Genomic DNA, 25,895 nt, shown 5'->3' on the forward strand with positions numbered 1-25,895 from the left:
AAAGCATCAGAAGAGTAAACCTCTGTGGCCTCTTGTCAACGGACTAGTTGAGCGCTTTATAAGTAAGCTAAAGAAAGCAATGCAGCGTGCTACACTTTAAAAGTTTTGTTTTTGTTAAATTGTACCTTAAGAGCTTATCGTTCAGCACCTAACTCGAACACAGGTAAAAGTTCTCCGACAGTAATATTTGGAAGAGCTATAACAACCAAGATACATCGGTGGACTATTCGGAGAGCGAAAAATGAGAACGCAACCCTTGAGAAGGACTTGGTTCAGAAACAAAAGATTAAAGCATATGCTGACAAAAGATGACATGCAAAGAACATCACATTTAGGAGAGGAGATTGAATGCTTGCACGCCAGATGTGGAAAAGAATATCTGATGCTCCATTTGATGCAGAACCTTTTCAAGTGGTGTCTACCAAGGGACACATGGTTACTGCCCAACGCCCTGGGAAGTCTAGTTCAAGAGACTCTTCTCACTTTTGGCGTTTACCTCCTCGTTCATCCGATCTACATGTTGAAGGAGAGACTAGTTCCTACACACCAGTGACTTCTGTTGCCTCTCTACCATCAACGCAGAGCCTGGACATTGATGGTGGCAGTTCCCAGTTACAAGATCGGGTCGAACAATTAATGCATCAAAAAGAATATTAGAAGAGATTTAATTGTATAAATATTAATAAATAAATTATTAAAAAATGTAATGTTTCATTTAACAGAGAGAGTGATATAGTATCCTGTCATGGCTGCACAGGGAATTGCCCCCAAGAACCCAACATCGGTCGGTGATACCCCTTTCATCAGTCTGGCCTCCAAAGGTGCCTTGGAAGACAAAGTCCCGCATAGCAAACAATGTATTCGGACAGTGATTGCGTAAGTGCATGCGAGAGGGCAAATCTCCAACTCATAAGTATATGTGTATGCCAGGATCTCCCAGAACAAAGTATAAGACCCCACAGTGGTGGAGAGTATACACTAGTTGTTAAAATACCCCTCACACACCAAAGGTCCCTTGGTGTCATGCTTCATCATAGGGGTCTTCCCGCCCCTCTACGGGACGGAGCGTGCTATGACCTACGTGTGCGTGGGAGCACTGTTGTTATGAGACAACTATGTGTAATGTAGGGGTGAGAGGAAGGGTCTGGAGTGAATGGAATATTATCTCACTATTTCCATTCACTCCAGACCCTTCCTCTCGCAAAGTGGGAGATTTAAAAAAAAAAAAAAAAAAATTCGGGAGAATGGGGTCTTCAATCGGGTTTCTGTCATGTATGGACTTTGGAAGTGTGCTGCTGCAGGATCGGACATTTGAAAGCAAATTCACGTGTTTTTTTTATCACTTTTCAGAAGCATGGAGCGCAATGGCAGGCAGAGAAAGAGGGGGATGCAAGAGTTGTGCACTGGCCTGGCAGGTTGCGGTCAGTGCATACACCCCCCCTCCCTCCCCCGTCAGCCCGGGCTGAAACAGCTTCCGGGCACACACACAGCCGCCCCCTCCACCCCCCCAGTACTTCACAGGTGTTTAAAAGACCATTCGGTTGTTAATGGGGCTTTGCTGGTTTTTTACCCCTTCTAGAGCCCCTGCATCGCCATTCTGACTATTGCTGGAAGAATTAGCATGTTACACATTACCAAGCCCTGTCAGCTGAAACCCCGAGGAATCGGGTTTTTGCTTGCAGGAATCGGGAGGCGGGAGACTAGCCTTCAAATCGGTAGTCTCACGCCTGAATCGGGAGTGTTGGCATGTATGCAATTATCCTGCATCCATGACTGCTGATTAACCTCCCAGCCCTGTTAGGGTACTGCCTGCAACATCGACACCGCGCTGGGGTGCCTTTTTCCGGGCCGCGGCGGCTGGCTGGGGCCTACTCACGCACTCGGCTCGCTTGTCGAGCTCGCGGCTTCTTCCCACTTCGCTTGCCTGGGTGCTACTGATTCCGGGCCGTGCTGCGCCTTGGGTGGTGTTGCGGGGCCCAGGTGATTCTCTGCCTGCGGATTTACCCTTGCACCGTGTGAAGAGCAGAATCCAAGGATAAACAAGTATGAAGTAAGTAGAATGTCCACAAAGGTAGTCCTTGGTTTAGGTGAAGTTTATTCTTCAATTCTTCGTAAGTAAAAGGAAGTCACAGGAGCACGTCTGTTGTGGCAGAAATCCAACCGAAGAATAGCATTCTTCCGTTTTGGAATGCTCTGCCACAACAGAGGTAAGACACGAGCTCCACTTGAAAGAAAACCTTCTCTCAAGCAGCGCACGCCACAGAACACAGAGCGTACATCATTACAACACAAGAATGTACGAAAGCAATAACACCTTACGTACTCTACATCATCTCCCTTTCTTCAATAACAAACAAAGAGTTGTAACAAAATCTAAGACAAATAAAAATCCTTAAATTTTGCAGGAAATGAACAGTTCCTTATGGGTCTGAATGATGTAGGTGTTGTGGGTGTGAGAGAATCATGAGACTCATTATTGGTCTGTAAATCTGAGTCTCGAGAAGTAGATTGAGAGGTACAAAAATGATCCCCTTGTGAAGTTTGTACATGAGAATTGTCTGATGGAGAACCAATGGGGAAGTATGAACAAACAGGTGAACCAGCAGAATGTTTAGACAATCTAATCCTATCAGCTTGTTCAGCGGAAAGTTTAACTATAGCTATTCCACCACCCCTTTTTATCCCAAAAAACTGATCCCTTTGCAACTTTTAAAATTTGAGTTGGTAAAGAACATTTCGAAATGCCCTTAGTGACTCTACATGGATTTTTGATCATAACCCAATCACCAACCTGGAATGTATGTACAAAATGTTTAACAGCACTATCAAAATTTCTCCTTTGTACCTCCTGTTGCCTCAAGACATTACTTCTAAGAAAATGCTTATCCTCACAAGCTACACAACTATTGTCTTTACTTGAAAGACTTTTTATCCAAGAAGGGCAAATGTTTCCATTTGGATTTCTCCTTTTCAGTAATCGAAAAGGAGAAATGCCTGTAGTAGAATGAGGGGTAACAATATACGACCAAATCTTCTTCCTGAGAAATTCTTCAACATCCACATTGGTAGAAATAGCAGATTGAATTCCCTCCTTAAAAACCCTATTCATTCTCTCAATAAGACCATTGGAAGAAGGAGAGTACAAAGCAACTCTTAGATGCTTAATATCATGTACCTTGAAATACTCTTGCATCAAAGAAGAGCAAAAATGTGACCCATTATCCGTTACCACTTCTCTTGGTGAACCCTCAGCTCTAAAAACTCTATTCAAGAATTTAATGACAGCTTGTGAATTTGGATTTTCACAAAAATCAAAATCAACCCATTTTGAATGATAGTCAATGAGGGAGATAATGAATTGTTTATGTTGAGGTAAAACAACAAAAGGACCCGCAAAATCTATTGCAAGTTTAGACCAAGGTTCCTCAGGTAAAGGAACACAATGTAAAGGAATTTGCGAAGTCTTCCAATGTTTATCTGAAACTAAACATGTATTACACTTATCAATCCAATTTGATACGTCCCCATCTAAACCTGGCCACCAAAAGTGTTCCTTTAGCTTCCTAGAAGTGGCACCTATCCCTAAATGTCCTTCATGAGCTGCTTGAAAAAGTTTTGGATGGAGGAACACATTGATCCCCCTGAAAAATTACCTCATTGACAATTGACAAATCATTTGACACTTGTGCGAATGATTTTAAAGAACCAGGAAGGGAACGTACTTTTGGCCATCCTGAAATAATCATATTCTTTACAGAAGAAAGTGTGGCATCATCACAATTAGCTTTTACCCAATCCGATTGTGATATACTGAAAGGAGACAGAACTAAATCCTCAATTGACGAAACCACACATTCTACATCATCACAATTTGAATCATATGAATTCTCTTTTAGAGATAATCTAGAAAGACAATCTGCCCTCAAATTATGTCCTCCTGAAATGTGTTTTATGGTAAAGTTGAATTCATGTAACCTTGACAAAATTCTGACTAACCTGGCTGATGCCTTACCAGTGCCATTACCATTTAAGAGGTTCAACAAAGGTTTGTGATCACTTAGGAGAATGAAGTGCGAGCCCCAGATATACGTTTTAAATTTCTCTACCGCCCAGGAACAAGCTAACGCTTCTCTCTCAATAGTGCTGTAATTTCTTTCTGCACCACTAAGAGATCTTGATGCAAACCCAACAGTATGTTCTTTTGAGCCTATCCATTGGCAAAGTACTGCACCTAAACCATGTTGACTTGCGTCAACTGATATGGTACATTTTGATCCTGGGGTAAAGGATGACAAAACGGGAGCTTCAATTATAACTTTCTTCACCAGATTGAACGCATGTTCAATCTCACTTGTCCAAATAAATTTCTCATTTTTCTTGAGAAGGGCACGCAAAGGCTGAACAATTTGGGAGTAACCCTGAATGAATCGAGAATAATACTCCGTCAAACCTAAAAAAGACTTTAGGGAATCTTTATCAGATGGAATTGGAACATTTGATATAGCTTGAGTAAGAGAAAATTTTGGCTTTATTCCACTTTCTGACAGTGAGTGTCCTAAATAATCTACCTCTTTTGCAAAAAATTTGCATTTATCTTTCCCTAAGGTCACACCAACCTCCTTGAAACGAGACAAAACTGCCCTCAGAGTGTTTATATGATCCCCCTTGTTTTTTGAAAAAATAAGGACATCATCCTGATATGCCTGAACAAATGGTATATCTTTTAGAAGATCATCCATGAACTTCTGAAAGACACTGGCTGCAGAAGCCAATCCAAAAGGAAGTCTTAAATATTTATATGCTCCGAAAGAAGTTATAAATGTAGTGAGCTCAGATGAGATTGGTGACAAAGGAATTTGGTGATAAGCACTACGCAAATCAAGCAAAGTAAAAAATTTTGACCCTGAAATACCAGTGAGTAAATCTTGGATTTTAGGGAGGGGATGGCAATCAATAATTATATTTTGATTTAGAGAACGAAGGTCAGCACATAAACGAATACTAGAATCTTTCTTCTTAACAATAACTATGGGACTGACCCATTGTGAAGAGGTGGTTGACTCAATTATGCCTTCAGACACCATTTTATCTAATAATTTTCTAAGATCATCTTTAACATTCAGAGGTATCGTCCTTAATTTGTGCATAACAGGGATTGCACCAGGTTTAAGCCTAATTAAATGTTCATAGTTCTTAATTTTCCCAACAACCTCTTTGAACACTTCTGGAAATTCTGAAATGATACTACTTGATAGATCATTTAAGTCTTCTGACACTAATGAAACAGAAACATCATTAACCTGTACCGGTGAGTCAGAACCTGGAACTAGCTTTAGTCCCATTTTTGCAAGGTCTTGCCAACCCACGATACATTTTCCCTCAATTGCAACATATATCTTCGTAAAAGTGCACCTTCCTAAGCATTTCACATTACCCATAAAATAACCCAACATGTCAATGTCTTTACCACCATAACCCTTCGGCACAATATCCATAGGATGTAATTTCATAGAATGAGATGGCCAATGATGATGAAATAAAATATCAGAAATAATGGTTACAGGTGCGCCAGAGTCTGCCATCATGTTAAAGGAAATGTTATTAATCATCACTTCACACGTAGGTTCTTTTGCACGACTATTTTCTGATAGCTCTACATCAGTATCGATTGCCAGAATGCTCTTTTTCTCCAAAGGTTGTGAAGAAACATTAACGGTGTTAACATCCGAGTTTTGTAGAGCCGCTTCCACAGAAGCAATATTTTCTTCTGGATATTCTTCCATTGAAGAGACTGCACTGACTTGAACAAATCTCTTGCCTCTACAAACTGTGTAAAAATGTCCAATCTTTTGACAATCTTCCTCCTGGTATACCCCCACCTGGTACTGGAGATGGTTGGAATGTTTTTTCTGACGCAATCCAGAGACTAAATAAAACATTTCTGGAGCAGCCAAACGTAATGCTTGAACGATTTAATTTTATGAGAAGAAAACAGGAGCCAAACACACCGGGAGGCCTGGGCTGTGAAGGAGACTCGCCTGGGGACGTCACTCCCCAAGTGCAGAACCTGGCGCGTCTGGTGTTGCGTGGCACATTGGGGGCTTTTGACTGGGCTGCGGGCCTGCCTAAGTGCTGAGTGCGGCGCTGTGGAGCGCCAAGATTGCCCATAAGAGGCGCTGTGCGTGCCGCGCCACCTGCCGGGAGGCGTGAGGGGACTCCAATGTACCGCGACGAATTGAAGGTGAGGTGAGCTGGCGCCCCAGGACTAACTTTGCAGCTGCTGCCTTTGGAGGCCCTGCGGCCGGCCGCCACACGCTGGAATTTGCAGCGAGGAGGTGGAAGGTGGAGTGGTACGCCGCCCAGCATCCCTCGGCGAGTGGTGAAGGGGCTTATGGTCTCCCGTGATCCGGCTGCTAGATAGCGTCGAGCGGACCCCTAGTACTCACCTGGACGTTTAGACACTGGCCCTTTATCTGGGGGGGGGGGGGGGGGGAGGGTTGGCGAGGAGAGCCCCCTGACGGCGTATTGGAGCCTGCACTACATGAGAGGGGAGACACTGTCCTCCTCCCATTATCTGCATTTCCCCATCGCCTATGCTGCTGGGCACACTGGGCCCCTTGTCAACTGGGACAATAGAGATCTTGTCACCTCCTTCGACCAACACGTCCTGGAGGAGGCTGGGGCCACTGGGGTGGCTGAGGCTCTACCCGGAGAAGCTGGGAAATTCACACAGGGACCTCCCAGTCATTAAGCATTTAATGCATCAGACTGCCCCCACACGTCTGCCTGTGCCATCACAGTTCTGGGTTGCGTTTCTCTTGCTTTTCCTACCTTGCTGGCCTCCTACCTAATGGAACTGCACACGCGGGGTGACCCCTTCATCACAGCTGATGCGAGTGACCCCTGACCTGTGGCCTGACTTCATCACCCATGCTGCACATCCCTCACCTACCGACAGCCCTAGTATCTGTTGCGCCTCGTCCACAATACCTGGGACTTGCGGTGTGGGACCCCATGTAGTCTCCACACATCATACGCATTGAGAACTGGTGGCCTGGCCTCCCCGTAGTGTTCGGGGCCCCTGACTGGCGCTGAAGTGAGGGGCAGGACAAAAGCTTGCCCCGGGGTGTTGCGCGGCTGATCCTCGAGAGCGCACCCCACGTCGGCTTCACGCCGTACGATGGGCAGGGTAGACAAGACACAGCCGAAACTCTAATTAGAGCAGCGCAAATTGAGGACTAAGGACATGGAGGATATCCCCCCCTCCCACTGACGAGCGTGAAAAGGTACCCGAGGAGACAGCGGGTGATCTAAAGCAAATCCTCGCGGCAATGCAGAAAAGCCTCTCCACCATCGACAGCAAGATTGAAACTCTTGCATACCGGATGGACAGAATGTCAGAACGCCTTGACAAACTTGGCAAACGAATTGATATGACAAAAGAAGGGTCACTGAGGTCGAGGAGGCACAGACGGAGGTCAGTACGGCACAAAAACTGCTTGCTAAGACGATAGTTGCCCTGCAGGAGAAGACAGAAGATTTAGAGGAAAGGTCCAGGAGGAGTAACTTATGCATAATGGGACTGCCGGAAACAACTCCCACTGGCAATATGAAGGTGTTGACCGAAAAGCTGCTGGTCATAGGGTGACCAACTGGCATTGGTGCAAATTCAGGATGGTGAGTGTAAAAATTCAGGACAAAGGGTCAAAATTCAGGACACAAATTCAGGACAGGAGGTCAAAATTCAGGACAAAACTTCAGGACAATAGGTAAGTTTTACAGACACATCAGAGGAGGTCACGCAATAGTATATAAGTAAGCCCAGCCATATCCAAGTAAGCCCAGCCATATTCAAACATATTCAACCATTTGCATACCTATCCATCATATCTCCTTCCATCTATCATTTCACTCATCCATCCCTTCATCCATCCTTTCACTCATCCATCCATTATCCATCCATCCACCCTTTCACCCTATCCTTCTGTACACTCATCCATCCACTCTTGTACCCATCCATCCATTCACTCATCCAGCCAGCCATTTACCCTTTCACCCATCCTTTCACTTACTCATCCATCCACCCAGTCACTCATCCTTCCACCCATCCACCCTTTCAGTCATCCATCCTCCCTTTCTTTCTCCATCAACCCTTTCACTTAGCCATCCTTCCTTCATCCATCCATCCACCCATCCATCTACTCATCCACTCATCCATTTATCCTTTCACACCTTCACTCATCTATTCATCCTTTTGTCCACCTACCCTCCCTTTTACTCATCCATCCTTACATCCATCCTTTCACTCATTCGTCCATCCATTCACGCTTGCACTTATCAATTCATCAATCCATCTATCATTTCACTCATCTGTCCACCCACTCACTCATCATCCACCTTTTCACTCATCCATCCTTTCACTCATCCATCCACCCTTTTACCCATCCAGCTACCCTTCCACCATACATCCAGCTTTTTACCTTTTCTCTCATCCATCCTTCCACTCACTCATCAATCCATCCATCCTCTCTCATTATCCATCTATTCAATCGTTCATTCATCCATTCACCCTTTCACTAAGTCATCCAGCCATCCACCCATCCCTTCACTTACTCACTCGCTCACCTTTTCATATTAATTTTGAGCTGAGCCTTTTTGAGAAGAGGCCCATCAAGAACTTCACCGTCGCTGCAGGAGCCATTCCAGGACTGGGACAGAAGCCACCCCGGGCGGTGAGAGGATCCACCTCAGGGGGGATAGGAGCCATCACAGGCGGGGGGGGACAGGAGACATCACATTGGGGGACAGGAGCCATCACTGGGGGGGCAGGAGCTATCACAGGAGGGGAAACAGGATCCACCAGGGTGGGCACAGGGGTGGGCATGCAGTATTCTAGTATCATCTTGATCTCCTCCAGGGTGGGGTAGGGCTCCTCACCCCCTCCTGGACAAGACAACGAGACGACAGGCTGTCTTTCTAAAATGTTAGTTTTTTCATCCCCCACTGTGATGTACAGTACTTAAAGGAGATACTCCAAGAGAAGTGATTTAACTGATTGTCCTCCATACTTTGTTAATCAGTGTGGGTGCGATTGTGCCATTTCTTAATTGTATTACATTATAGACTGCATGTTTGAAGAACCGAGGTTTGCTAATAATTTAGTGACAGTAATTAAGCTCTGTGAAGAAAACCATGTGCAGGGGTAATCAGGCCTGGTTCTATAATGTTTGGGGCCCTGGGCAGAAAGGGAATGTGTGATGCCCCTCTAAATTGCAGAGACATGACGCATTCAGGGCTGTTTGCATCTGAATAGATGCCCCTGTTCCTGAAGCTGCAGCCCCTCCCTCTCAGTCACCTTCAAGCACCTCTTAACAGCTCATCAAGGGCTGAAGGTGTGAGGGTTGCCATCCCGCTGTGCCTCTCCAATGCTGCTGGGGGTCTGAGCTTTGGTGCTGCATCAGAGTCTGTTACACCCACCTCAGCAGCATTGGAGTCTGTTACACCCACCTCAGCAGCATCGGAGTCAAGCAGGGAGGTGGGTGGAAGCTGTTCCGGCTTTAGGGTGGTACGACCGGTGCCCGGTTAAAATTACGGACAAATGGTGTCCGTTAAAGAATCCTTCATGGACAACGGACAGACGGCCGAAATTACGGACTGTCCGTGAAATTTACGGACGGTTGGTCACCCTAGCTGGTCACACTCCTGGGTCGCGAGACATTTTCGGATATGTTTGTGCGAGCTCACAGATCACAGGGCCCTAGGTCTCCTCCGGGGGCTCCGCCAAGGCCAGTGATAGCTAAGTTCCTGAACTACGGGGACAGGGACGCAGCACTGAAGCAAGCAAGAACGAAAGGAGCCGTACAATTCGAAGACTCTGCAATCTCCCTGTTCCCTGACTTCACATTGAAGGTTCAGGAAGCCAGGCGTCAGTTTGCTCCCCTTAAACGGCGACTGCGCGATCAAAACATCGAATACGCAATGCTTTACTCAGCTAGACTGCCTGTTAACTTAAATGGACAGTCCAAAATTTTCCTAGACCCCAAACCACTCCAGAAGGCACTGAAGGACTTTCCTAAATCAACTGGGTGCAGTCGGGACCCAAAGGACCTGGGAGAGGCGTCCGGTGGTGCTGCTGGGGACGAAGACTGAAGTGTCTCTCGCCGACCTACAGTGGAATGAGACTTTTTGCAGGGCCTGGACTAGAATGGCCCTCCCCTCTTTTCCCTCGCCTGTTCTGGTTGATCCGTGACTTTCTGCCTGTATCCCAGTGACTGCTCTATACCACTCATACTCATGTATCCAGTGTACCGCAAGTATAGTTTAGCATTTTTGTTTTTGCTCATATATACGTGACTGGGATTGGCTTTACCTCTTTCCTACTATGCACCATAGTTACCTCTGCACTTGGGGTGTGGGGGTTGGGGGCGGAAATGTTGTTGCAGCCACCTTTTCTGCTTTGTACATGTTCAGCATAGATGTTACTGAATTGTCTTTGATGGCAGATGTATCATTTCCACTTTGTATTTTTCATTCATTTTCTTTTTCCATACAATTTTGCGGTAAGGGTCACATCTGCCCCTGCGTGTTACTCACCGGAATAGTTTAACTGTCGTATGGGTGTTGGCGGAGAGGGTGGTGGGTGGGAGGGTATCGTCTTTACTCAGTTGGGGATTGAATGGCGTGGGTGCGGGGGCGGGTAATGTCGCGGTTTCTAGGCTATTTAGTTGTCTTTTTGTCAAGAAATGTTGGTTGTTCGTCTGTTTCCTTTTGAACACAGTATACACATGTGACCTTCGTAATGCAGTAAGAGTGTCTACGATTCAAAGAATATCTTGTTGTGCTCCCTTTACCATACGGGCCAAGAGGGCCTATGCCGTCACAATTTTATGCATGGTCACTAAGGCGATGGTTTGAAACTATTGACTTGGAACATTAGGGGCCTCAACGACTTCCGGAAAACTAGGAAAGTGATTGCTTACCTCAATAGACATAAAATAGACATCGCGCTCTTTCAAGAGACCCATCTCCCCTCTGACTCACAGATGCTCACCCACAGGCACCTTCTGTCAGGCAGCGCGTCCGCTAAACACTGCCTACACGCCGCCAATTCCGTTTCCCGTAATCCGTTCGGGAACTACATTCCCCGACGGTCATAGCGCGAGTCACGCCCCACGTGACCAGGAAGCAGTACAACGTTCCGTTACTTGAGTCGGCAAGAAGATCAAGCATTGTCGGATATTCCTTCCGGAGCGGAAGTCCTGGTTTCTTCGTGCAGTATCCTGACCTGATCTTGGAGCCTTCGTCGCTCAGCTTGGTACCGTGAGTACACTGATGAACGTGTGTTTGTTCACACACGCGCTCCTCCGTTGGCGAGATCGCAATCCGCGTCTCATGCAGAGGAGCGCCTACCTGCTTGCTTGCTCCTGTTCCGTCCCGGGGGGGAGAGCCCTTAAATCCTGACGCCTAGAATTCCGGTTCTCCTCTCTGGGGGGCCTTGTGATTTAAACTCCCGCGCAGGTTCCCTGAGGCCAGAGGAACGCTGCGCTTGTCTCCTTGGGGCAAGTCCCTTTGTTCAGGCCCCCTCCAGGGCAACGCTGGTCTACCCTTACTCGCACATTCCTCTGTTGGACGGGACCATTGCTGAGTCCCATTGCAGAGGAATGTAAACAGCCTACCACACCGGAGAGTAGTGGTTAGGTTACTTGTCAAATGGAAATAACTATTGCCACGCAGAGAACTCTCCGTGTCCTATGAATCAAAGACCAAGTGCTGCAAGGGTTCACACGACACGGCTATACCTGTGACGATTTATTTTGCCATGAGCTGTTCAACACGTACACCTGTGCGTTAATTGTTTATTTGATTGCAGGAGAGAGTAAGGTGCAGAAGGGTGTTTGACAGAGCATTGCAGTTCCTTACGACACAATGTATTGGTTTCTTTGGGTAGGTGAAAAGCCTTCTCCCATGTACTCAGTGTAGAGGGAAAAAGTGGGTGTTGAGAACAACTGTCTTAGGGTAGCATGCATATTTGATGTGTTTCCCTTTCTGGCCCTTTGCAGGATATTCAGTGCTCGCACCCCCTTTTCTCTTCTGGCAGTCTTCACTTCGTTTTCTTCCTTTACAGGTAGGGGGTTGTACTGTATAGGAATTCCACTGTTTCAGCTGTTGTAGGTAATAAGGGGGATTGAACAACCATAATCTAATAGGGTGCTTTCTTGTCTCTTCTTCTAGGTCTCCCTCCCTGCAGTCCCCATCCTTTCCTTCCCTCACTTGACTACTTCACTAGTCCGTGTTAATATCTATTCCGGACTTGGGGCAGTCAAGAGGTGGACCCCATTGAGCATCAGCGCAACCCCGAGGATATCCAGAGGCGGAACCTGACAGAATATCCGACCCACGAATTCTATTCCTCCTGGTTGCGCTGTTGTCAGAATGGCCACTCTTGAGGATGTTATGGCTGCGTTGGCTCTTGTTTAGGCTGAGCTCACAGCCTCTAGGAGCGAAACAGCCGCCCTACAGGCCAGGGTAGAGAGGTTACAAAGGAACCCGTTCGATGCCGGCCTGCCCTCACACCCTGCCCCGGTACCGGTTGTTGTGGAAATGCCCTCGCAGATCCCGTTAGCCCCTCCTGAACGTTTCCATGGGGACAACAGAAAGGTACAAGTCTTTATGACCCAAGCACTGCTTCATTTTAACTGTAAGCCTAAACTGTTTTCAACAAATCAGGCTAGGGTGGCCTTTGTGATCTCTTATTTAGCAGGGGAAGCAGCGCAGTGGGCAGTCCCTTTAGTAAAGCGGGACGACCCGTTACTCTACGACTGGGACACGTTTCGGATTGAGTTCGAGAAAACGTTTGACCGTAGAACGGAGTCCTTCGCTGCAGACAGGGACTTGCTCGAACTCTGGCAAGGGAACACGGACCTGATAACTTACTTAAACAGTTTCCGTCGCCTGGTGGCCGAAACCGAGTGGCCGGAGTCGAAGCAAGCAGCCATATTCTATCAGGGTTACAACAAACAAGTGATGGACGGAATGCTGACAATGCAGACATTCTCCCCCAGTCAAGAGATCTGGGTTAAATCCATCGTTCTTTTGCCCACTACACCACCCCAGTTTAGACATGGCCATATGCAAATCAGTCTTGACCCTGTGCCTCATGGGAACAGTCCAGCCCGAACTGCCAAGCCATGTCTTCCCTGGACCGGAATCAAGCATCCTAGGACCGGTTTCTGGCTATCAGCCGTCATCAGCCAGGATAGCTTGACTCCAGTGGCGTAGTGAGCACGGGTCCCACGTCTGGGAATACCCATCCCACTTAGGGCGAAAAGCGTTACAACAAACAAGTGATGGACGGAATGCTGACAATGCAGACATTCTCCCCCAGTCAAGAGATCTGGGTTAAATCCATCGTTCTTTTGCCCACTACACCACCCCAGTTTAGACATGGCCATATGCAAATCAGTCTTGACCCTGTGCCTCATGGGAACAGTCCAGCCCGAACTGCCAAGCCATGTCTTCCCTGGACCGGAATCAAGCATCCTAGGACCGGTTTCTGGCTATCAGCCGTCATCAGCCAGGATAGCTTGACTCCAGTGGCGTAGTGAGCACGGGTCCCACGTCTGGGAATACCCATCCCACTTAGGGCGAAAAGCGTTACAACAAACAAGTGATGGACGGAATGCTGACAATGCAGACATTCTCCCCCAGTCAAGAGATCTGGGTTAAATCCATCGTTCTTTTGCCCACTACACCACCCCAGTTTAGACATGGCCATATGCAAATCAGTCTTGACCCTGTGCCTCATGGAGTCAAGCTATCCTGGCTGATGACGGCTGATAGCCAGAAACCGGTCCTAGGATGCTTGATTCCGGTCCAGGGAAGACATGGCTTGGCAGTTCGGGCTGGACTGTTCCCATGAGGCACAGGGTCAAGACTGATTTGCATATGGCCATGTCTAAACTGGGGTGGCGTAGTGGGCAAAAGAACGATGGATTTAACCCAGATCTCTTGACTGGGGGAGAATGTCTGCATTGTCAGCATTCCGTCCATCATTTGTTTGTTGTAACGCTTTTCGCCCTAAGTGGGAAGGGTATTCCCAGACGTGGGACCCGTGCTCACTACGCCACTGGAGTCAAGCTATCCTGGCTGATGACGGCTGATAGCCAGAAACCGGTCCTAGGATGCTTGATTCCGGTCCAGGGAAGACATGGCTTGGCAGTTCGGGCTGGACTGTTCCCATGAGGCACAGGGTCAAGACTGATTTGCATATGGCCATGTCTAAACTGGGGTGGCGTAGTGGGCAAAAGAACGATGGATTTAACCCAGATCTCTTGACTGGGGGAGAATGTCTGCATTGTCAGCATTCCGTCCATCATTTGTTTGTTGTAACGCTTTTCGCCCTAAGTGGGAAGGGTATTCCCAGACGTGGGACCCGTGCTCACTACACCACTGGAGTCAAGCTATCCTGGCTGATGACGGCTGATAGCCAGAAACCGGTCCTAGGATGCTTGATTCCGGTCCAGGGAAGACATGGCTTGGCAGTTCGGGCTGGACTGTTCCCATGAGGCACAGGGTCAAGACTGATTTGCATATGGCCATGTCTAAACTGGGGTGGCGTAGTGGGCAAAAGAACGATGGATTTAACCCAGATCTCTTGACTGGGGGAGAATGTCTGCATTGTCAGCATTCCGTCCATCATTTGTTTGTTGTAACGCTTTTCGCCCTAAGTGGGAAGGGTATTCCCAGACGTGGGACCCGTGCTCACTACGCCACTGGAGTCAAGCTATCCTGGCTGATGACGGCTGATAGCCAGAAACCGGTCCTAGGATGCTTGATTCCGGTCCAGGGAAGACATGGCTTGGCAGTTCGGGCTGGACTGTTCCCATGAGGCACAGGGTCAAGACTGATTTGCATATGGCCATGTCTAAACTGGGGTGGCGTAGTGGGCAAAAGAACGATGGATTTAACCCAGATCTCTTGACTGGGGGAGAATGTCTGCATTGTCAGCATTCCGTCCATCATTTGTTTGTTGTAACGCTTTTCGCCCTAAGTGGGAAGGGTATTCCCAGACGTGGGACCCGTGCTCACTACGCCCCTGGAGTCAAGCTATCCTGGCTGATGACGGCTGATAGCCAGAAACCGGTCCTAGGATGCTTGATTCCGGTCCAGGGAAGACATGGCTTGGCAGTTCGGGCTGGACTGTTCCCATGAGGCACAGGGTCAAGACTGATTTGCATATGGCCATGTCTAAACTGGGGTGGCGTAGTGGGCAAAAGAACGATGGATTTAACCCAGATCTCTTGACTGGGGGAGAATGTCTGCATTGTCAGCATTCCGTCCATCATTTGTTTGTTGTAACGCTTTTCGCCCTAAGTGGGAAGGGTATTCCCAGACGTGGGACCCGTGCTCACTACGCCACTGGAGTCAAGCTATCCTGGCTGATGACGGCTGATAGCCAGAAACCGGTCCTAGGATGCTTGATTCCGGTCCAGGGAAGACATGGCTTGGCAGTTCGGGCTGGACTGTTCCCATGAGGCACAGGGTCAAGACTGATTTGCATATGGCCATGTCTAAACTGGGGTGGCGTAGTGGGCAAAAGAACGATGGATTTAACCCAGATCTCTTGACTGGGGGAGAATGTCTGCATTGTCAGCATTCCGTCCATCATTTGTTTGTTGTAACGATATTCTATCAGGGGCTGAAAGATGAGCTGAAGGACGTCCTCGCTCAGATCGATCCACAACCACAAACATGTAACGCCCTTATTGAATTAACTCTACGACTAGACCACCGTCTGAAAGAACGAAAAGGAGACCACAAAAAGAAAGACCGGAGCTCCCCACAATTTGATCGGACTCCTTCCGTGGAACCTAATGGAACTAGACCAGAACCTATGGACATAGGGGCGGTAAGAGCTTCGTTGACACTCAGCGAAAAGGACCATAGACGGAAACAAGGCCTATGTCTTTATTGTGGAAAGAAGGGACACTTCCTCCGTGACTGCCCCGTTAGGCCAAAATACGGACGTCCTCGGCCGGGACAAATGGCCTCCGTCTCTACTGATAAGGACTCGGAAAACTCCAAAGCTTGAAGGAACACGAAGGGGAACCATTAAGCTCGTTTATAATCCCTTCCTTGACCTCTCCCGCCGTCCGGAATTCAAGCCAATTTTTTATCGCGTTAGAAATCAGGGTTAACCAAGAACCCAAGAACATCAAAGCCATGGTGGATTCAGGTGCCACTGGGTGTTTTATGGACCGTCAGGAAGCGCAACGGTTGAGAATACAACTCGTTCCCAAACCCTTTCCCGAACGCGTCTACGCAGTGGATGGCAAGGAGTTGGAGTCGGGCCCCATAGGGTTTGTTACCGAAGAACATGAACTCGTCTATACTAGGTCTTCCATGGCTACGGAGGCACGAACCAACCATACACTGGACCACTGCGAAATTATCCCTCCGGTCCACCTATTGCCAGGCTGTATGTAACCAAGCTCCCCCACGGCCTTCGGAGACCCTGGCCACCTGTTTCCACCTAGCCACGGCGGCAGAAAAGGGCGTGTCCCTACCCAAGTGCTACGAAACATTTGCTGGGGTATTCAGCGACACCAAAGCAGAGGAATTGCCGCAACATCGGACCTACGATTGCCGGATAGAATTGATTCCGGGAGCAGCTATACCTTGCGGTAGGATTTATGCGCTGACAGCCCCTGAAACTCTGCATCTCCGGGAATACCTCGACAAATACCTGGCCTTGAGGTTCATCCGCCCTTCCAGATCACCGGCAGCATCTCCCCTCTTTTTCATCCCGAAAGCCAATGGAGAGTTGAGATGCTGTATCGATTACAGGGCGTTGAATACCATCACCGTCAGAAACCAGTATCCATTGCCTCTGATCCCCGTTCTTTTGGAGCAGGTACGAATAGCCACAATATACACCAAGTTGGATCTTAGAGGGGCGTATCACCTTGTTCGAATGCGCGAAGGCGACGAATGGAAGACGGCCTTCAAAACGCGGTATGGGCTGTTATGCCCTTCGGGCTTTTTTTTTTTTTTTTTTTGAAAAACCTTTATTGGTCACAAGCAAGTCTTACACAGCTTATCACCTACAACCTGAATGAACAGGCCGGTAGCGGCAATGCAGTATCATGAGCAATGAACAGTGTCTAACTAGGATCCACAATTTAACACAGCTCAAACGCCTACAACCCTTAAGGGCCGGCAGCGGGATAGGAACACAAACTGCACAAGTATGCAATGATGCGTAGTGACAAAGCAATGTAAAGTCAACAGCAGGTAGTTGAGGTTTCGTTTATCTGTATTAACCAACTTAAGAACCACAAAACATCAAACATCGATTCCCTCCCAGGATTTGTCCACCATACACAGTATGTGGCAGAAAGGATTGATCGGCACGGAGCTGCTGTATGGCGAATCTCACTGAAGAATGAATTAGGAGCAAGGGGCGGCACAGCTCCGCCCCGGACAGCCAGTCCATTGCGCTGGGAGGGTGTAGTATGAGCTAATCAGGGAACCAGAAACTTGGTGCTACTATCTAGAATGCCATGCTGCACGCGCTATCAGAGAACCAGGGCCTCCCCACCCAGGAGTCAGGGGGAGTCAGAGAACCACCGGCCACCCTCCCGAGCATCCGGCGCGTGGTGTGTAAGCACATCCGAAAGCGTGCGGCAAGTCAGGGCAAGTCAGAAAACGCTGTGCGCGGCATGCGTTGAAAGGAAAAGGTGCAAGTGGGGTAAGGAGATGCGTCAGCCGTGGTCGCCCATGGGGGCAGTCGCAGGACTGTGTGTAGTAGGCGGGCCGTCCCTCTCCGAGTCATCGTGCAGCTCCCTCCCTCCTTCAGTCGAGCTCGGAGATCGCAGGAGGTATGCAGTGAGGGGTCCCCATAAGTCTTTGGGACGGGATCTGTGAGGCAAGAGGTCAGCATAGCTGTGAAGTTGTTCCTGCCAGGTTGACATCGTAGCCAACCAGGTCTTGAACTTGGGCGCTCGCCCTCGTCCCCATCTGCATGCCACATGTCGCTTAGCCAGTAAAAGTCCCAACGCGAGAAATTTCCGATGCGCCTTCAACGTGGGGCATGAGCGGCCCAGAAGGGCAATCATAGGGCAGGGTGGTATATCCACCCCGACCATTACAGAGAGGGCCGCGAACCCCGCGATCCAGTACTCAGCCACAGCCCGACATGACCATGCTAAGTGCATGAAGTCCGCTCCTGACATTCGGCATCGCAGACAGCGATCATCATCCCGGAGTCCGAAGCGGTACAATTTAGCCGGGGTGAAGTAAAGGCGATGTAAGAACTTAAAGTGTACCAAGCAGAGGCGGGCATTGCCCGTCACTGCAGTAGTGTGACAGCAGCTTTCTTCCCACTGGACATCTGACATTGGGGCACCCAGATCGTTGTCCCAGTCAGTCCGCGCCTTAAGAGAGGGGGGGGGAAGGTGCCGCTTGTACATGTTTATATAACATCGAGACCACATGCATCGGGGTGGTCGTCTGGAGCAGGGCATGTAAAGGCGCCATGGTGCCCGGCTCATCAGGGAAGTTAGGAGTGACAGCCCTAATATTTTGCCGCAGTCGGGTGTAAAGAAATGTATCCATTACCGAAGGGGCGGTGTTCCCAAAGAAGTGGGACGCAGCGCGAAAGCTCCCTTGGTGATACAGGTCGCCCCATGTGTGGATCGCCAGCCGCGCGAGCAGCTTGCATCCAAGCTCCTCGCGGGTAACACTTAGTCTGGGGTCATGTGCCAGAGTCATACGGGGAGAGTACAGAAACTTTACTTCCATATAATCTGCCATGCGTTTCCAGGCTTGAACAGTGCAATCAACCGTAGTGGGGTCGCGAGTCCCCAATCGAGCCTCTGTGTACAGATACCCCGAGGGTTTCTCAGGCCTCATAAACCCATCTTCTACTGCCAGGTGATCCATGAGGGGGGGGGGTGGAACCAGTACACCGCAAAGTGGCCCTGGGCGCAATCATAGTACCTTCGAAAGTTCGGAACATCAAGCCCACCCTGATGATAGGGCAACATAAGTGTCCGCAGTCCGATCCTGGCTTGCTTCCCGCCCCAAATAAGTCGGGACAGCTGGGAATTGAGGGTCCGGAAGAAGTATGCCCCTGGGCTATATGGTATATTGGTAAAGAGGTACAACAATTTGGGAAGTACTACCATCTTAATCAGGGAGATGCGTCCCTCCATAGACAGCGGGAGATGGTTCCATTGCGTGATTTGATCGGAGAGCTTGTCTATGACAGTCCTGTAGTTCGCTCTAAGAAGGGCTTCCCGGTTCCTGGTCACCCTAACCCCCAAGTATGTTATCTCGTCCGCCTCCCACACCAAGGGGTAATCTAACGGGAACCGCGCAGTATTGTCAGTCAGGGGAAATAAAGCAGACTTCGCCCAGTTTATTTGTACGCCCGATATAGCGCCGAATTTAGTCACTTCCCGCAATAAGGGGTTAAGGTTCTCTTGCGGCTTGTGGACGTACAGCATCATGTCGTCCGCATATAACGCGATGAGCAGTTGGCGCTCCGGATAAATAAGGGATCGGTGCTTGTAGTGTTGCCGAAGTTTGGCCGCCAGCGGTTCTATAGCGAGGGCGAATAGGACTGGAGAGAGAGGACATCCCTGACGGGTGCCTCTGTGGATAACAAAGGGGACAGAGCGGGACTCATTGAGCAGGACCGCCGCTTGAGGTCGGCGGTACAACAACCGGATCCAGTCCAGGAAGTTGAAGGGTAGTCCCATCCGCTCCAACAGGGCCAGCAGGTAAACCCACTCAAGTGAGTCGAACGCCTTAGTGGCGTCCAGGAAAACCGCCGCGGCCTCGCATCGGGGATCGATGTCCTGGATCACTGCCTGCAGGGTGTGCAGATTGTGGGAAGTCGCCCGGTTTGGGACGAACCCGGCCTGGCCGGGAAGGACGAGACGTTCCATCAGTAGATTAAGGCGCGTTGCTAGTACCTTCGCCAGTATCTTACTATCCGTGTTCAGCAAAGAGAGGGGTCTGTACGAGTCACAGTGCTCCGGCGGTTTACCCGGCTTCAACAGAGATGTGATGAGGGCCTCGCGCATCGTCCCCGGTAGGATACCTTCCTCAAGGGCAGAATAATACAATTGCTTCAGTATAGGGGCAAGGACATGGATAAAGGCTTTGTAGAAGTCTATCGGTAAGCCGTCCAAGCCCGGCGTCTTGCCCGACTTCATGGACATTATCGCGTCTTTGATCTCATCAAGTTCCAGTTCGTGATGCAGAAATTTCTGCTGGGATGGGCCCAACCAGGCTATTGCGGTGTCATCAAGATACTCATGCAATGCAATCGGAGTCGTCCTACGGGAGGTGTACAAACCGATGTAATGATCAGTAAGGACTCGGAGCTGAGCCGCAGTGTCCCTCTGCGGGACCCCATGTCCATCCAACAGAGAGGACACGTAATTTCGGTAACGAGGTGGCCGTACCGCCGAAGCCAATGCTTTACCGGGTCTGTCACCTTCGCCATATATCCGCGCAACATAAGGCTTCCCCAGGAACTTGCACTCTTTAGCAGCAGCATCTGTATATTCATTCAATTTCTCTCTAAGACGCGCCACGACCCCCTGATCATGTGTGTTCCGCGCCTGCTCGCGCTCTAGTAGCAACAGTTCAGCCTCCCGTCTGCGCACGTCCCCGCGCAGGCATTTGAGGACCCCTCCGCCCTTCGCTATGCACAACCCCCTCACAGTAACCTTGAAAGCTTCCCATACGGTAGTGAATTTGGAGACTGTGCTAGTGTTACGGTTAAAGAAGTCTGTTATGTCGTCCTCTAATTCTGCCAGAAATAATGAGTCAGTGAGGTGCGCAGGGTTGAGGCGCCAGTTCAGGTATGGGGACACATCAAGGGGAACGCGCAGCGATAGTAACACAGGGGAGTGATCTGAAAATGTGCGTGCCAGGTGACATGCCTTGACCAGCCATGGGGCAAGGCCAGCTGACAGAAATATATAGTCGATGCGGGCCCATGTGGAATGTACAGCGGAGTGGTGTGTGCCTTGCCTGAGTGAGGGGTGGAGATGTCGCCAGGCATCGATCAGCTGATGCTCGTCCGTTATGTTAACCAGGGTGCGTTGGGTATGAGAGTAATGAGACGGCTGAGGGTGTGAACGGTCCACCACGGGCCGAAGCGCGTTATTGAAATCGCCTCCCAGGATGACATGAGAGATGCCCAGTGTCTGTATCTTTCCCCACATGTTCAGAAGCGTCGCCGGGTCATCTACATTGGGGCCATAATAGCAAGCGAACAGTATTGTGTGAGAGTGAAGCTTCCCCCAGATCATGCAATATCTGCCACAGGGCCCCACCTCAGTTCCCGCCGGTATAAACCCCGTCCCGCGTCGCACCAACACAGTCACACCCCCAGCATAAGTTGAGTAGGGCGAGAACACCCTGCAGGCGGCCCAGCGTGACGCGAATGAGGGATCCCCCCGGGCCGTAAGTGTGTCTCCTGAAGCATGGCAATAGAAGCTCCCTGCCTATCTAGGTAACCCAAGACCTGTCGCCTCTTTCTTGGATCATTTAACCCACGTACATTCCAGGAGACCAGCTGAAATTGCTGCACAGGTCCCGTGTCCCCTACGTCCCCCATTGATCCCGACCTAGTAATGCTCTACAGGTAATTACAGCATGGTACAACATAAAGCAGTCAGCGTAGCAACCCAAATGGACCCCCCAAGGAGCTATCCCATTTTCCCTTTTCCGCTCGTTTGTTACGCATGATTCAGTGGTTTGAGAACAACAACATCGTAACTTATGCCCTCCCACACCGGCTACCCCAACTGGCTGGGAATATTGATCCCACCCATCCCTCCCCATAAATACCAACCCAGGAAATGAAAACTGTAGAACATCAACCCCTACCCCACTGGGGGGGGGGGGGGGGGTGCAGAGGGACTCACCCATCGGGGGGACAATGTCTAGGGGCGCCCAACCTGCCACCCAACTCCTTACTTTCACCCACAAGAACCCAGACGTCACGTCCGGCTTCTTAGTGTGGGACGGAGGTGGGTGACCGAGCACTGAAGTAAACAGTTACCATTTCAGACATCTATAATAGTAGAGGGTTACCTCACCAGGAAAATGCAGTAGCATGATCAGAGAAGTTCTGCAGCGGCATGTGCACGTGGCCCTGTCCCCACCGCAAGTGCGGTCAGTCCTGCTGTCCCAGCAGTGAGGGCGACCTAGAGCGAGGTGGCGCCGCTTTCTCTCGAGCCTCATCCTTCCTATGCTGCTTGAGGAAGTCTTCAACCTGCTGCGGCTGCTGGAAAAAGAGTTGTTTGCCTTGGTGAGATATTTTCAATTTCGCAGGGTAGAGCATGGCATAAGGAATCTCCCGGGCTTGTAGTTTCTTTTTGACGACAGCGAATTTGCGTCGAGACTCCTGTACAGATGCAGTGAAGTCAGGGAAGAAGGATAGCGTTGTATTGCCGTATCGCACTGTACCTATCTCCCGTGCACGACGCAGGACAGCATCTCTATCCCTGTAGTTCAGGAATCGCGCAATGATGGGCCTTGGAAGGGACCCAGGAGGCGGGCGGGCAGCCAGGGACCTGTGCGCTCTTTCAACGATTAGGTGTGGGGAGAAGGAGTCTTTCCCAAATAACTCAATCACAAGGTTCTCAATGAAGGCCTCCATTTTCCCCGTATTGGTGGACTCCGCAAGGCCTAGAATGCGAACGTTATTGCGACGGGACCTGGCCTCTAGGTCCTCATTCTTGTCTGCAATTATTTTAAGGAGCCTGTCCATTTGAGTCATCTGTTTGCCTGCGGAAGTGGCGCCATCTTCCAGGGCAGAAAGCCGCTCCTCAGTCTCCTGAATCCAGATGTCATGTTGATCCAGTTTAGCCACGACCCCGTCCAGTCGGGCATTCATGGTATCAATCTTGGAGTCGATAGTCGAGAGGCTTTGCTTCATGCCGAGTAATAGGGACTTCCAGTCCTCATCAGGGGCCTCGGCGACCGGAGGCCCGCCACCCGCACCGGGCGTCGGTGGGGGGGGGGGGGGGTTCTTGGTCTCGAATGGCAGCCTGGACTGGCGGGTGTCGCTGCGGCCCATGGCGCGGCCAGGGGGGGGCTCACCGCGCCGCCCGCAATCCAACCAGAAGGGAAGACCAGTCAGGATGTGAAGGGGTTCCGTCCCCGAACACCACACGGCCGCAGCCCAACTGGAGTCGGGTCCCGGTCCTCAATCCACAGTAGGTCAGCGAAAGGACGGGTCCCACGGTACCAGGTAGGGCCCAGCACAGGTCAGTAGTAACCACAGCAGGTGAGAGCGACCAGGAAGGTGTAGAGCAGTGCGGGGTCGCGGGAAGGGTGTGGGGCAAGCGGGGCACCCACCAGCCAGCCGGCAGGATCGAGGTGGAGTCGGCCCCCCGGCCACGCGGCCCAGAATCGCACAGCGGGCCCCTCAGCGATCTCCGGTCGCAGGCCGAGAGCCAGGCCGCAAGCGGTACAGGCAGCAAGGGCGGCGGGGGAGGGGGGCCGGGATCCACAGGCAGCAGAAGGGCCCCAGAGAGGGGGGCATCCCAGTCGCCCGGCGCCAGGGGGGGGTCGCAGTGGTTCGGCCCTGCAGTCTCCCCACTGCAGGAGCGAGATCAGGCCCGGGTGCACCCGCAGTCCGCCACAGTGAAGGCCGCAAAATGTCCTCCGGTCGCAAGGGTGGTGCCTATCGCCCCCCAACGCGGAGGGCGGCAGAGGACTCCAATCGTCCAACGGAACCTCCAGAGGGCAGCTCCAGCGCGGCGTCCGGCCCAGGCCCTAGGCACCTCCCAGCTCGGAGCCCAGCAACGCCGCCGGTCCCCACAGCCGGCTCCAGGCTACAACAGGCAGGCGAACAGCTCCCCCAGAGCCCAGGGGCAGTTCGAAGCAGAGAGGAGCTGCGAAAGCCGCCAGGGTCCCAGCGAGGCAGGTAACGGTGCTCTCCGACCCGCACAGCGCCCGCAGCCCGGGGCGGCAGTATCGGGCCTCCCCAGCCCAGGGCAGCAGGTAGCGGTCGACCGGGGTCCTCGGGGCACGCTCCTTCCCAGCTCCGTCCTCCCCCGCAGTCCGCGGGCGACCCGCAGGGCAGACGCACTCACCCCCGAGCCGCGTAGCCTCCAGCAGGCCGCTGTATCCCCAGGCCAGAGCAGGCCCCAGAGCCGCGGAGTCTAGTAGTGTGCGCAGCTGGCAGGCTTCGGGTCCCGCACAGGCAACGTCCTCCGCCAGGCAGACCTGCAGCCGGGAGCACCGCTCACCAGTGTATGAGCGCGCCGATTTTGACACCGCTGCAATCAGCAGACTCTCCAGGGCAAAGCGGTGAGGTTTGTTCCCAGAATGGTATGGTCAGGATAGCATGAAGGATGATGAAGGTGCCCGGTCGGGCTGGAGCCTCACTATAGTGCGGCCATCTTGGTTCAGCGCCACCTAGCGCCCTGCCCTTCGGGCTTTGCAACGCCCCTGCCGCGTTCCAGTTCTTCCTCAACGATGTCCTGACTGACTTCTTGGATCGCTTTGTAGTCGTCTATATAGATGATATCCTGGTGTATTCGGCTACTGAGGAAGAACACGTGGTCCATGTCAGACGTGTGCTAGAGGCATTGCAGAACCACAAACTGTTCTGCAAAATAACCAAATGTGAGTTTCACGTGACTTCCGTGGAATTCCTAGGAGTCATGCTCACACCATCGGGCCAAATTATGGCTGAGAGAAAAGTAAAGGCGATCCTCTACTGGCCACAACCGAAGAACATGAACGACGTCCAGAGTTTTCTCGGATTCGCCAACTTTTATAGGTGGTTTATCCACGGCTTTTCGGACAAGGTAACTCCCCTCACCAACTTGACGCGTAAGAAAACGCCTTTCCGCTGGTCTGTCGAGGCACAGAACGCATTCGAACTTCTAAAAAAGGCCTTTACTTCGGCTCCCGTTCTGGCCCATGCTCGTCCTGAAACGCCTTTCCTGTAGAAGCCGATGCCTCCGACGTGGCGGTGGGAGCCGTCCTGTCCCAGCGACGGGAAGATACTGGACATCTCCATCCCATCGCTTTCATGTCCAGAAAGCTCAATGCAGCGGAACAAAATTATACCATCGCCGAGAAGGAACTTTTAGCCATACGTGAAGCGTTTCTGGAATGGAGACATTGGCTGTTAGGAGCGATCCATCCAGTGACGGTCTACACAGATCACAGAAACCTTCAGTTCATGCGAGCAGCACGCCATCTCACCCCTCGCCAGCTTCGATGGATGTTGTTTTTTGCCGAGTTCCACTTCATCGTTACGTTTCGCCCTGGCCGTGACAATAAGAAGGCCGATGCACTCACGAGGCAAGAAAATCCTCTACAACAACAGGTGTCGGAGGAAAGGGCCATTATCGAGCCTAGCCGAGTGATCGGTACCACATACACCGACATATTCCTACAAAAAGTTCAAAGAGGTATACAAACCTTCACGTGGAGAGACTGGCTAAAACGCCACCCGGAATGGCGGAGTCGGCAGGGTCTCCCCATGAAAGGGGACCAACTCTTGGTGCCAACACAAGAACTGAGGAAGACGGTGTTCGCCTGGTGTCATGACCTTCCCTGTGCAGGACATATCGGAGGACAGAAGACCTTGGAGCGAGTCCTACAGCAATTCTGGTAGCCTACGGTGCGTCCTGATGTACTTTCGTGGGTAAAACGGTGCTCCACCTGCGCTCAGATGAAGACCGACCATCGCCCCACTCAAGGGTTGCTACAGCCATTACCCACACCTGACACCCCATGGGAAAGGTTCTCGGTGGATTTTATCGTTGGACTACCTCGAGACCAAGGGTGCACAGCCATCATGGTCGTGGTGGATTACTTGTCTAAGATGGGGCATTTCATAGCCTGCA

This window comes from Triturus cristatus, chromosome 1_1, assembly GCF_964204655.1.
Source record: "Triturus cristatus chromosome 1_1, aTriCri1.1, whole genome shotgun sequence".
Classification (NCBI taxonomy): Eukaryota; Metazoa; Chordata; class Amphibia; order Caudata; family Salamandridae; genus Triturus; species Triturus cristatus.